General features: G+C 55.9%; 1 protein-coding gene across 8 annotated transcripts in view; it reads left to right on the top strand.

Moving 5' to 3' along the window:
- The first annotated feature begins 3006 nt into the window (after positions 1-3006).
- The window catches only part of ZNF469 (zinc finger protein 469), a 68346-nt gene continuing 57919 nt past the window's right edge, over positions 3007-13433 (top strand). For 5 of the 8 annotated variants that reach the window (XR_004781713.2, XR_004781712.2, XR_004781711.2 and 2 more), the window contains exon 1: positions 7250-9255. The gene's annotated coding sequence lies outside the window, so the exon portion shown is untranslated. The other 3 variants (XM_050713293.1, XM_050713294.1, XM_050713292.1) reach the window with 3 other exon arrangements.

Genomic DNA, 13433 nt, shown 5'->3' with positions numbered 1-13433 from the left:
GCGGCGCGTTCGTGTGTGTGTGTGTGCAGTTGATAGTTTATAAAGTAGCATCAATCTCTGGAGCTTTGGGATTGTCAGAGGATAGAAAGCCCTGTATAAATGCAAGCGGTTATTTAACATTTGCTGTTTTCAGGGTTTTTTCAGGCGGAAACCTAGAAGTCAGAGGGCTGAACCTATAAGCACTTTAAATGAACAGCTTAGGGGTGGAAATCCTGCCTCCTGAGGCTCTGCTTGCTTTGCTAAAGGGGATCATTTTGGAGACTACCGTGCCTTTGAAAGCAAACCAGCAAGAATTTGATTTGACTCAGTCCCGATCCCCCCAAATCCAACCAACCCTGGCAGCTTTCAGAGCCCTGCAAGCAAACAGCGGCACTGGGCAGCGACCCCAGGGATCGGGGCTGCGGCTACAGGGCCAAATCCTGCCCGGGGCTGAGCTGTGCCCGGCCAGCCCTGCTGCCTCCCCTGCCACGGATCCTGCCAAAGGCAGAGCTGGAGCTCGCGCGCTTTCTGCTCGGCTCCCCGCTCACGCGTGTGTTCTGTTCCTTTCATGTTTTTTTATTGCGAGCAATCATGATTTGCACGTTAATATAATATCATTATGATAATCTGGCAGCGGGCAAAGCTGGATGCGGCGCTGGAAAGTTCCTCCGTCTCCTCTTTCCATTATTCTTGGAAGGGAGGGCAGCGCGAGGCGGGGACCGAGGAAGCCAAGGGAAGGGATTTATCAAGGAGGCAAGGCTGGGGACGAGCACCCATTCATTTCGAATAAAAATGGTGTGAGTGGAAACGTCAAAAGGTGAACCAAGACCGTGCCAAAGGGATGGAGAGTAGGGTAAAAAGTCAAGTGATGCAACTATATTTAATTTTTTTTTTCGCTCTAATTATTTTTGAGTCAGTATCACTTCGCCGTTCAAACCCTGGCTCATGACTTCTGCATGCTTGAGGCTGGCAGGGCTGGACGCGGTACAAAAATGTTGGACTCCAAGAAAGCCTGGCAGAGCGTGTGATTTCCCAGAAATAATAATAATAATAACCTGAGCTAATCTCCTTACATTTTCTGTAGCTTTTACTGCTCTGCTCCCGCGTGCTCCGTCTCATCCCTGCGCGTTGCCTGCGTCGGTGCGCTCCGGCTCCGAATTGCCTCCCGGCAATTAGCCGAGTTAAAAATTCCTCCCTGACCTTGCTGGGGTTGCTCTCTCTCGGGCTTGGCAAGCGTCTCGGAACCGCTCCAAAGCCCCACGTGCCGCAACTCGCCGCCGGGCCCCTCGGGGCAGGGGGAGCTGGCGCAGGTGGGACGGGGAAGAGCGGCCGGGGCAGGAGATGCTCGTGCGGGGCCGCGGGCTGTTGGAAAGTTCAGCAGGAGCAGGCTGCGAAGGAGCGGTTTGGCAGCCGGCCACCGCCGCGTGCTTGCTGCAGGTAACCTGCCCTTCGAGCCCGGCTTTCGCAGGTTTTCCCCCGAAAAAAAAAAAAAAAAAAAAGTTTTTCGACGAAAAGCCAGCGCTGCTTTTCCGGGCGGCGTGCCCGGAGCTCGCGCTGCCTCTTCGCCGGGCTGCTCCACGCGTGGGGCAGGCGGGGGTCCGAGCAGACAAAGATTTTCCAATTAATTATTCCCCAGGTGAGATTTCTGGGGGTGCTGGGGGCTGCTCTGCTCCCGGGGAGAGGTTTTCCAGAGGGTCAGCAGCAGCAGTGCCCCAAATGAGACGGTGACCTGGCAGCAGGCAGGTGCTCGGGCGGCACAAATATCTTCTCTCTGCGTGGCTGGGATCTTTACACCTGGAAAAAATAACGCAGATCAGGGCAGCACCCTGGGATTTGACTGCTGCCTTGTAACGCTGAGGTCTGCAGGTCCCTGTTGAGCGGTGCTTCTTGCTTCAGAAGGGGTTGGGAAGGTTTCACTAGAGGAAAACAACCCGGCAGCAGGGGGTGCGGAATTGGCCCCAGCTTGCCCCAGGACACGGAGCCCTCCTGCGGCTGGTGCTTGGGGCAGGGACCTTGCCTGCATGCTTCTGCCTGCCACCCTAGGTGGGATCTGGAAGGGAAAACACCTCATCTGACCAGGCTTAACATTTTCATTTCCCTTCCAAAATCAGGCAATAACTGCGTTTTTATTAGAAATCAACCGTTCTGACGTAGCACTGGTTTCAAGCACCGACTTTTCCCCTGTTGTTGCTCTTGTATGTGTCGAGGAGCGAAAATTACAAACCAACCCTTTATAAAATATCCCAGAAATGGCTGTATTTTTGGCTGACTTTCTCTGTCCCATCTGGCGGGATGGCGGGGAGGGTCTGCTTGGGAAGCGTGGATGTGGGTGAGCGCTGAAAAGTCCGGTGTGCTCGGGGGGAAGCAGCTTTTTGGGGCCAGGCACGGAGGGATGGATGAACTGAATTGCTCCGAAATCTCCTAAAAACGGACCAAGATGCCACTTCTATAAAATTCACCAAATTTTCTTTGCCTCTGAGGTTAATAAGGCAAGAAACAAACCCCTCTCCCTGTCCACGACCACGTATGTTTGTGAAAGACATGATTTCTCTGCTCCGTGCTGGAAGATTTCTGTTTCACGTCTTGGGCCAGCCACACAAAACGCCTTTTTTTCCCCCTTTTGTGCCCACCCCCCCTCCACCTTTGACTCAGTTGCTTTGGAGGGCCACAACAGACAAAGGCTTTTAAACGAAATTATACCAGCAGCGGGACAGGAGCCGAGCAGGTTGTGCCAAGCCCTGTGCAAACAGAGCAGAAGGTTTGAGCTTCTTTGGGCTGCATAATGGAAATCACCAATGTTGGCCGATAATCTGTGCATGATTCACGCTCTGGCAAAACGTGCTAGAGCTCTAGGTGTCAGTGAGAGTCAAGCCTTTAAAGCTATTTTAACACGGTGCCTTTTAATGCAATTTCCTTTGTTTTTAGTGGTAGGTGTCACTAAAAAGCTGCCCAAAAAAAGGAAAGAAAAAAAAAAGAAAGAAAAAAAAAAAGAAAGAAAAAAAAAGAAAGAAAAAAAAAAAAGAAAAAAAGAGGAAGGCAAGGACTAGCACAGCTCTTGATTTTTGAAAATGCTTAGAGGTGGCTCTTCTCCAAGGCCTGGCCCTATACAGGCTCTGTCAGATGGTGATGCTCTGAGATGTGGGAATGACACCGAGGAGAGCCGGGTGTGTGCCGGGGAGCAGGAGCAGAAGAGGTGGCTTTTCCCAGCGCCCTGGTGCTGGAGCCTTGGCTCGTGCTCACTTCCAACGCTGGCTCTGGTGACACCGGGACGGAGCTCGCATGGGGTCGGTGCTGGGCTGGGCTCCAGGAGATCACAAAGCTCGGACCCTGCGGCATCAGGGGCCCTTTTCTTCAAAGAAAATGCATCTTGGAGGCCAGCTGTGAAAACCTCGGCTCTGTCTCCACAAACACATCCCCAGCAGCGGTGTGGGGTCATGTAAGGAGGAGAGGAGAGGGGATCATGTCCATTTTGCTGGGTAGGAAGCAACTGGGCAGCAGGTGTTTGCAAGCTCCCTTTGCTTCTGTCTTAGATGACCAAAAAAAAAGTTTCTTCAGTCCCCCTCTGCAAATCATCAGCAATATCAGTCCAGTCCCATGCAAAACAAAGTTTGCAGCTTTTCCAAGCTTTCCTCCATCAAAAAACTTCTTCCTGCCAACCCTCATCAGCGGCCACTGTCTGAAGCGATGGGAGACAACAAACCCTGGCAAAAGGGTCAGGGAGAAAGGTTTGTGCAGCTCCCGAAGGGTGAGGACAACGTGCAGGGAATTGTTCTGGGGCTGCTGAAACACGTGCGCATCCCAGGATGGGGACAGCTGGCTGGGTGCTGTTAAATCGCTTCCCTTTCTCAGCCACCTTGAGGCATTTGGAGAAGCTGGGGGCAGCGGCAGCACGATGATGAGGGGCTGGATCCGTCCCTTTGTGGTGTTTGGTTGGGGTTTTTTCCAAAAAACCATCATGCTAGTGGGAACCTGGGGCCGGCGGCTCGGGCTGCACCCCCGTACTGGGGCTGTTGTGCACGGTGGGGAGGGACTCACTGCCAGAAATGCTCCTTGAGAAGCTTTAGATCACTGTAACCACCATAGCCATGCTCTGGAAGGTGGGATTTTATTGCAGGGGTTCTCCATGGCATTGCACAGGAGGATCTCGCCCTCTGCCAAAGGCCAGGAGGACCAGCAGAGGGCTGGAGGCAGCAGGGCCGGGCTCCACCGGCTCTGCAAGGCCAGCATTGGGTGCTGGGGCTGAGGGGGTGAGGGTGGGATGAGCTGTCTGCAGCAGGGTGCAGGAAAAAGCGCTGGGGATGGCGCCCCGGATGGGTTTCTCCAAGCAGCTGGGAGTCCGTGAGCTCTCGCACATGCCTTATTATTCCTGCTGGGTGACTTCCAACTGTTTGTTCGGATTTCACGTCTGGTCTCAGAGCAGTATTGTTGGGATGCTTTTGTCTGGCTCATCCCACTTCAATGCTGTCCCGGAGCGTCTCCCCACAACACAGAGGCCACTGAACGCCTCCTCCCTTCTTCAGAAACCATGTGCACAGTGGCTGTTGGGTTTCTAGGAAGCTACCACGTCCTTTCTCCTCCGGCTTCTCATCACCGTTGGCGCAGGCTGGAGCCCGTCCAGGGGCTCGTGCTCAGCTATTCTCCTACCGGCAGCTTCACGAGCAGGTTCCAAAGGCTGCAGAGCACAGGAAGGTGAACACAGTCACACTTGCAGAAGCCCCCTGGGAGCTCGTGCACCCAGTTTCAGGACAGCAGAGAGGCCAGGAAGCGTTCAGAGAGTCCCAGGAAAACAGCTGGAAGCATCCCAGGAAAAGTGCCAGCGTGCATCGCCCCGGCAGGCGTGCCGCTCTCGCTGCCGCTTACCTCCGTCTCCCTTGTGATTTCCCTCTCTCTGTTTTTTTGTTTTTTTGTTTTTTGTTTTTTTTTCCCTGAGTGCTCAGAGCTTTAAATAGCAGCGGTGGAGCAGACGCCGTGCCAGGCAGCAGCTGGCGAGGAGCTCCCTACCGATAGTCAAGCCACGGCCGTGCGCTCCCTGGGTGTCCCTGGCACCCGGCCACCCGCAGCACTGCAGCGTCGGCGGAGCTGCCAGGGGAGCCAGCAAGGAGACGGGTGGCACCCTGTGGCCTCGAGCCACTTGTCACCCACCTCCCTGTCCCCTCCCTGGTCAAGATTACGTAGGGTGGGAAAGCTTGGTGGGCACCGAGCATCCACGCTTGGCCTTCACCCCTTGTGGTGTCCAGGAGAAGCACGGCTGATGTTCACGGGTTCTGGAGGAGGTGCAGGGTTTTGGTCCTGTGCCTGCATGGCACCGAGCAGGACAGCCGGGGACGCTTCACGCCGACACCCTCCCGAGAAGCTTGCAGCAGTATGAGCAACGCCACAAGAAGGGGAGAGCCCTGGGAATGACCAGGCAGTAAAGTCACTCCGAGTGGCAATCTCCCGCAGCTGTGCTGGAGAGCCCTCCTAGGGGGCCGTGCTGCCGCTGGGATTTGTTCCGGAAATGTTCATGTAACAGAAACCGCTTTTTAATTGCTGCTGGTGGCATCGTTACAGAGCTCTGGGGGAGATGGGGCGTGCTCTGGGGAAGCAGAGAGGGGACCAAGCAAGGAGAGGAGCTGAGGCAACCAGAAAGCCACTTAGTGCTTCAAGCAGCGCAGTTACTCTTGCAAATTGCAAGGCTGGGTTTGCACTCGTGACCCCTTTGGAGGGGTGATGCTCCCAAGAGAGAGTCCCCAGAGCCTGCAACTTCCCTGAGCTTCGTGAGCACAACCGTGAGGCTGTGGACGCACGGAATCAGAGGCCAGTATCAAACATCTGGGCCTCATATCTCAGTTTACCGCAGCCTCGTTCAGAGCGATGTTCATGGCACGTTAAGTCGTTTGGCGTCCTCATCCCCCCTCGGAGCAGAAGATGCTTTCCTGCGGAAGAAAAGTGTGTCCCTCTTCGATTCGCAGCCCCGTGCAGTGTGCACCCCGCATCCAGCTTGGTCTTTGCATCCTTTTGGCTGTGAGGAGGCACAGAAAAGCAGGCTGCATTGGTTTCGGCAGCGTGTGAAAGCATTTTCCCACCGCTCTCCGTTGAAAAGCATGATTTAATTAACATTTTTATATGTTTATTATTTAAGAGAGCACATGCTGCTGGTTTGGGGATGTTTTTTTTTCGGTTTTCCCCAACTCATGCTCGTTGTGAAACAGTTGAGTCATGCTCCATATAGACAGGAGGGAAGGGGCAGATGGAGCGTGGGACGGACAGGGAGCACCAACCATCCCCACCTGGCAGGGCATGGGGCTGTGGGGCTGTTGTCCACGCACAGAAAAAGTCAGGAAGAGCCTAAAATCCCCCCCTGCTAATCCACGCTAGCTCTCGAGCAGAGCAAAAGCTGAATTTCTTGTGGTTACGCCACAGGTGCAAGCAGGATGCGTGCCTGGGCTTCCTCCTGTTGGAGCACCTTCGCTTAGGGTTTATGGCTTTGAAGCCGCTGCCTCCTGACATCCATAAAAGAATTGTTGGGAACCACTTGCCTTCAAAGGGAGGCCACCAAAAGCAGCGAGAGAAGCCAAGTTTATGCCGAGGACGTGTCTGCAGTGGTCAGGATTGGGCCATCCAGGGGCAGCCTTAAAGCCCGCTCCTCTCTGCCAGCCTCTGCCCGGGGAGGTTGGTGGTTGCAGGCAGCAAGGCTCTGTGTGCATTGCTGTCGTGTAACCGGGCCAGGGACTGGTTGTTTGCTGTGTTGCGGCCTGGCTTTAAAAAAATAAAAAAAAATAAAAAAAATTAAAAAAGCCGAGCCATTTTTAGTCGCAGCCCTTTAAGCATAGGCTTACCCTCACACCCGTGCTGGAGGCTCCCCCACGCCAGCGCTGGAGACTTTGCTCATCGCAAAAAAGTAAACATGTGCTCTAGGGCTCTGAAAACAGATAAAAAATATCCCGCCCTGAAGGAGAAGGATAAACATTGCTAAAATGTTATCGTTTGTGCAACTGCGCTCTGGGTGCTGGATGTGGCCACAACCCCAAGAGCTTCTTCTCTTGCACGGGAAAGTGCCTGGGAGCTTTGCTGGGACCAGCTGGAGCAGCAAGGAGATTTGTTTAGCATCCTCTGCCCTTATCAGCATAAACAGAGCCCCCGTCTTCTGGGGGGGTGACCGGGGCGTTGACCAGACAGCTGCTGGTCCTCATCTCGGGGACAATTGCAAGGTGGGTGCTGGCAGCTCCTTGGTCCCATCGACCCACGTGGCACCACCAGCAAGGGGGTGCTGGAACCCCCCTCTCCCCATTTCCTGACCCTTTGTGGCTGGACCCGGGTCCAGCGGGTCCCAAAAAAAGGCTGCATGGGGTGGGCACCCGCTGGGTGCTCCCTGGCTCGCGGCACACGGGGATGCGCCCTTCTCCCGGGAGCCGGGGCGGGATTTCTCCTTTTAGCTGGAGCAGAAAGCGTGCGCTTGGAGCTGGTCTCGCTCTCCTCCAGGAGAAGCCGTAGGAAGCAGGGGAAGGTATATAATCATAAAAATAATCGCCCCCAGAAGGCTTCTGCGGAGGGGCCTGGGGCTGGCAGTGGTGTGCGGCCTCTCCGTGTCTCTCTCCGGGGCTAAAGATAGCCGTGTCTGCAGCTGAGCCGTGAATCAGTGGTAAAAAATGTGGGTCACCTCCTGTGTGAAGAAATGAACGTTCAGAGACTCATCCGCTCCTGACCTCATTTCGCTGGGTATGAATCAGGCCCCAGCCCGACGGACCCCACAGCTGCTCCTGCGCCGGCGGTTCCGCGCTGGGTTACCCGGCCGCACGTCAGCCCTTTATTAAAAGCTTTTGGGGGCCGGTTTTCTCGTTATAACCAAAGGGCGTTAATGGGGTGAGAGCGCAGGCGTGGGGGTTTTATTCCCGTTTTCTGGGGAGCGGAGCTGGGGATAGGCAGGGTGCTCGGGGCAGACACCGAAAAGGTTAAACCCGGCGTTCCCGCCCCGCGTGCGCGCACACACGTGTGCACAGCCACGCACCAGCACGGGTTTGCGCGTGTGCACGGCTGGGGCATCCATGTGTGCAGGGACATGGGTGCTTGCATGCACAGAGTGAGCATGGACACAGATGTGTGTGCGCAAACACTGCTGGGCACGGGTGTGTGCACGCATGGAAACTCCGTTGTCCGTCATCGTGGGGTGCACAACCAGTACGTGCGGCCAGGTGCCCACCAGGCACCCAGGGAAAGCTGCACACAGCCTTATCCAGTCTCTCTTTTCTTTTTTTCTATCCTGCCATTGCAAAATCCACTCCCGTTTTTCTTAGTTCAAGTAAAACCTGACATGGACTCCAAAGCAGCAAGAAACCATGGTGTGAAAGCGTGGGCTGGCACCTGGGAGCCCCGGGCACCGTCCTCGGCACTGCCCCACGTGCCAGAGCTGCTTCGTGTGTCTGTGCCTTGCTCGCCCCTCCTCTCGCCCAGCTTTTCTCAGAGAGTGAGCTTTGCTCTGCTCCCCCTGCACGCCAGCACGCAGCGGTGGCACTGCCGGAGGGTGGCACCGCCTGGGACCTGCCTGGGTGCCACCACCCCGTCCCGCGGGGACACACACCGTGACGGCTTCGCGAGCGTGCCCCGGGCACCCTCTGCCCGAGCTGCCTTTAAATAAAACCATCCCGGCTCCGCGGGGGGAAATCTCGTCCCCGAAAGTGGAAGGGCTCTTTCCTCGCCGCGTCCGCCCGTGCTAAAAGGTCCCGCGCGGCAGAGGAGCGCTGCGGGTGCGTGCAGGGCGCACGGCGCAGCCCTTTAGCTGCAAACCTCCCCGGCACACATCAGTCTCAGACCGGGGCTGAGGTTGGGGCACGAGGCGGTTCGAGTTTCTGCCCCCGTTGGCTTTTCCTTACCCCGCGGGGCTTCGCCTTTCAAAACCCCGGAGCCAGGAAATAGTTAAGCGCTACAGTATTTTGATTAGCAGAGCCTTAAAGTCAGTAAAAGACGGTCAGAGAGAACTATCAGGAGCATGCTAATGAAGTGAAGTCATCAGCAGACACCAGCGAAGGATTCATGCCTGCTCCACGCCGTGTCATACCGCTGGGCTGCACGAACGGCCGTGCAGGTGGACGGGGGCTCGCAGCGAGGCGACGGCAGCGGTCGGAGCTGGGCTGCCCGGCGTGCGGCGCTCCCCTGGATGTCGCGCTCCTTCGCTCCGGCTTTGCGCCTCGCCGGAGCCTGATGATATTTCCAGCTCCACGGGAGCTGCGGGAAGACTGGAGATAGTGCAGAGGGAGACTAGAAAGACAGCAAAGGGCAGCTCCCGTCTCCGAGGGAAAGGTGAGGGAACGCTCTTGGAAAATCCCTTTGGTTTCTCTGTGTCGCCGCTGGATTGGGGAAATGCTGGGGGTGGGGTGAGGGGGACGATTTGGGCTTTTTCGGTGGCAGCGGTGGTTGGAATCGGCGGCGTTGCGCGCTCGCTCTGCCTCTGCATCCAGAAAGTTTCCTCCGGTACCAGGATCTCGGGGCTGGAGATGTCTCTGTGGGGCTGGAGAAGTCCCCATGGGGCCGGAGATGTCCCCGTGGCACCAGCGATGCCCCGAGCCCTGCGCCGGGCACCAGAGCTGGCAGAGCAGGGGCAGATCCTGCCCCCTGGGAACACCAAATCCCACAGGGAACACCAAATCCCACGAGGAACACCGAAACCCAGCTGCCTTCACTCAGTCCCTCTGGGGATCTGCAGCCCCTCTTTGAAAATACGTCGGCGATTTTAATAACGTTAAATAATGTTGTCCTCCTGTTTTGGGGCTTGGTGGAGAAATTGTGCGAAACTTTTCTCATCCTTTTTTCCTAAAGCGTGTGCACGTTAGCATCGGCGGCTCGCAGGCTCAGGTCCTACCTTTTCTGTAAAAACGGCTTTCGTGGAATAAATCCGAAACCTAGGGCAGAGAGGAGTTTTAGTTACCCAGTTGCCTTAAGGGTAAATCCAGCAGTTCTTACGCAGACAACTCCACGCTGGAGCTGATGACTCGGCAATGTTGTTTAATTTACAAAAAGGCGCACCGTGAAAACATGCATTTGTGTTTATGGTAAACGAAAGAAAAATATGCAGAAGAGCTTTCGCTCCTCGCCAGATGTGATTAACCCCTTCGAGGTGACGACGAGCTCGTGCGACGTGCTCGGGTAACGCCGGCGACGAACGTATCGCCGTGCCGCGGTCGGAGCGAGCCGACGACCCAGCCGCGAGCTTAGCGCACGGACGGATTCTCCGCCGGTCTCCAGGTCGGTCCCCAAATTTGGTGTTTTCTGCCCCAAAGTAGTTTTAATTTTTGTTTTTGCAGAGACATCCCAGCTTGTGACACTGAGAGCTGTCAAGGAAGACGGACGCCCAGCTTCTGGGCTTCTGTGAATTCCTGCGATGCGCTGCATTTCTAATAATGCTGCTTTAAATAACATCCCTCGAGTTTATCCACGCTATCGCAGCATTATAATGTCAGAACCCAATCTTTGGGGCCCGGGGACCTCCGGCGAGATCGGCGACACAATTACTTTTTAATCTTCTGTCCGAAGCGTCGTGCTTCCTTGTATCCAGTTCTGTCTGGAAAGAAATCTTAATGAGGGTTACGCTAAAATTGACACCTCTCCGTTCGCTGCAGCCCGGCCCCGACCCTGGCTGTGCACCGTGCGGTGGCACCGGCGTCCCGGCAGGATTTGCCCTTGCACGTGGGAAGTGCAGCTCCGTCCCCGCATGCTGCAGGACAGCATCTTCGCGCCCAGCTCGGCACCTGGGGACGTTGCACAGGCTGAGATTTTCTGCTGCAATCGCGGCTTAAATTAAATACAAGAAAAGTGAGGGAGGATTTCCTCCCTTCTTCTCTCCCTCGTCCTGCCCTGGTGGGTGCGAGCCGGCATCCCACGGAAGGACCCTGGGTGCGGACAGTCCCCGGTGACCCCTGGGGGGGTCTCCTGGGTGCTGGGACCCGCTCGTGCATGGCCCCCCCGGGCTGCCCTGCGCTCTAGGGGGGATATTTGCTGAATACACCCCAAAGCATGTGTTGTTTAAAGCAGGGTCTTGCGTTGTGCTGCAGCCAGCAGACGTGCCAGGAACGGTTCCGCTGCTGTGATTTTCGCTGCGGTTTCTCTGCACCGCACTCGGGACCGAGGCACCCAGGGACCCGAAAGTCCCTTAGCAGGAGCTGCCCCCGATCCCACGGCCCTTAAACACCCTCGGATTGTCCGCCGGCCACTTTGGCTGCCTGTCTTTGGAGGAGAAAGGTGTTAAAGGGCCAGTGGCCCACTACTAAGCAACAGTTACCAACAACCTTAAGCAAATAAAATGTGTGAGCTTATGAAAACAGGGGAACTGCAGCTGATTCCCAGCATCTCTGCCGTGTGAGTCAGTAGTGCATGGCTGCTGCTCCCTGCTCGTTCCTAGATGACAGCATCCACACATCAAATCTGCTGGCCCTTGGAGATTAGACATCCCTTAATATTTATGACGGTTTCGAATAACGCGCGTTGCTCTGGCTGCTAGATAACACGGGCAAGAACTGGGATTTACGTGTTTCTGTTCTTAGGGCTTTTTTTTTTTTTTTTAATAGCTTAGTTACTGAGTGGTTCAAGTGCCTTGAGCTGTTCCTGTGTGCTTTTTGGACCGCAGCTGCCACCCCCGGCCAGCTTGTGCCACCCCACTGCAGGTCAGGTCCTCGACCCTTGACCACGTGCCAGCTTGAAAAGAATTCAGCTGCTGAGCTAGGAGCAAGGAGGGCCTTAGCCCGGCGGTGCTCGGTGCTGGGTTTTGTGCAGAAACTCGAGGTCTGGGTGGCTCAGGGGGGATTTCAGCTGCGGCTTTCCCGCTGCAGGCGCTGGATGAGCGGTCCCAGGAGCCCCGTCTGGCTTTCGGGCATGCCCGTCCCACTGCCAGGGCTCGAGGGAGTATCAAGCAAGAGCAAAGCTGGCCTGTGTTCTGCAAACCTCTGGGAAAAAAAAAAAAAAAAGTGGTTTTATTGCATGCATGGTGTCCAAGGAGGCTTTCCCAGGATTGCCATGCTGTTGGTGGAGAGGCTGGAAGGCATCGCGCGAGCAGAGGCGCTTCCACGTGCGGGTGGACTTGTTGCTGCTCTGAGCTCTGTGTAAGTAGCCACATCAGCAGCCTGTGTCCGTGGCAGAGGTCCGTCTGTCCCAGCTCAACTGCTGGGACATTCCCTGCTCTTCTGGCAAGGTGTGCTCCCATAATTTAGAGGGTTTGGGAGACTTTTCCTTCTGCAGCAGCCAGAGCTTATAGCTCTGCCCTGTGTGACAGCCCAGTGAGGGTGGCCAGGCTGCCACCTGCAGCGTTTCCACCTGCTTGCCTTGGTTTCTGCAAGGAAAAGTGTCGGTGTTTGCCATCCTGTAGGCCGTGTCTTTGATTTTCCCGTGATACTGGTCGCTGTGGTAAGACGAGGATGGGATTTGGGGGTGGTGGAGGGGACCTGCAAGGTGTCTGCCTCTGTCCTGAGCTCTGCAGAGGTTTGGCTGTGACCTCAGATGACTCGTGTCCTCTCTGCAAGATGGCCCTTTGGGCATGTGTGCTGTGGGTCGGCCAGCAAAATGCAGAGGTCCTTGCACAAGAGGCACTAAAAACACACGGAAAAGCAGAAGAAGAGAATTCCTCCAGGAAAAGATTTTTTTTTTTCAATCTGTGTTTAAACACAGCCCACAGCCCAGAGCCCATCTCACCTCACCCTGGGAATCATTTCCTTACCCTGCACGTCACCATCAGTTTTCATCCTGCTGGTCCTTGCTGTGCCTCTGGATGCTGCCTCGCGTTTCCCAGCCCTCCTGCTGCAGCCTCAGCCTCCCCTGCTGAGGTTCACCCCGAATTTTGGGCTGTCACCTCCACGGCACACTCGCCTTTTTCTGCACAGATGGTGCTTGGGGACAGGATGGAGCCCTTCAGCCTGGTACCACCTGGAGCCCCTTCTCCCATTGCTCTCCATCATCTGGCATCAGGATGAGGACTCTGCGGCCAAAAGGGCTTTGCTCAAGAAATGCCACCAATCTGCAGGAACTTGGCACTGCCCTGTGACCTGCTCAGCATGTCCTACACCAGGGACGTCTCCTGGAGGCACGATGAAGGCAAGGTTCAGAATTTCTCCACGAGCTTCCACCTCCTTTTCTTCCGGAGGGTGAGGAGTGTCAGGGACGAGCTCCAGCACAGGGGACACCAGGACACCAGGACACCGGCTCTGTTGCTGGCAGGGACATGACTGCCGCTGGCTGTGCTGCACCTGCAAGTGGCTCTGGGTGCAAGAAAACCCAGAACTCGATTTTCTGCTCTCCTGTGCCCTTGTCTTCAGTGCACAAAAGTCCCCACAGCCCCATGCTCCGGCACAGTGCTGGCTGCCGTGCACAGAAGTCATTGCACAGGGCACACCCCTGCTCTGCTGCAGAGGTTTTTCTCTCTGCTCCAAACTTTGTAATGATTTAGGTCCGTGCTTCCCAGGCGCAGCTCCTGTGGCAGCAGCCCAGGCAGGGGA

The sequence above is a fragment of the Cygnus atratus genome, chromosome 12 (genome assembly GCF_013377495.2).
Source record: "Cygnus atratus isolate AKBS03 ecotype Queensland, Australia chromosome 12, CAtr_DNAZoo_HiC_assembly, whole genome shotgun sequence".
Lineage (NCBI taxonomy): Eukaryota > Metazoa > Chordata > Aves > Anseriformes > Anatidae > Cygnus > Cygnus atratus.
Note: the sequence above shows the minus strand (reverse complement) of the source record. Positions and strands in the feature narration are given on the sequence as shown.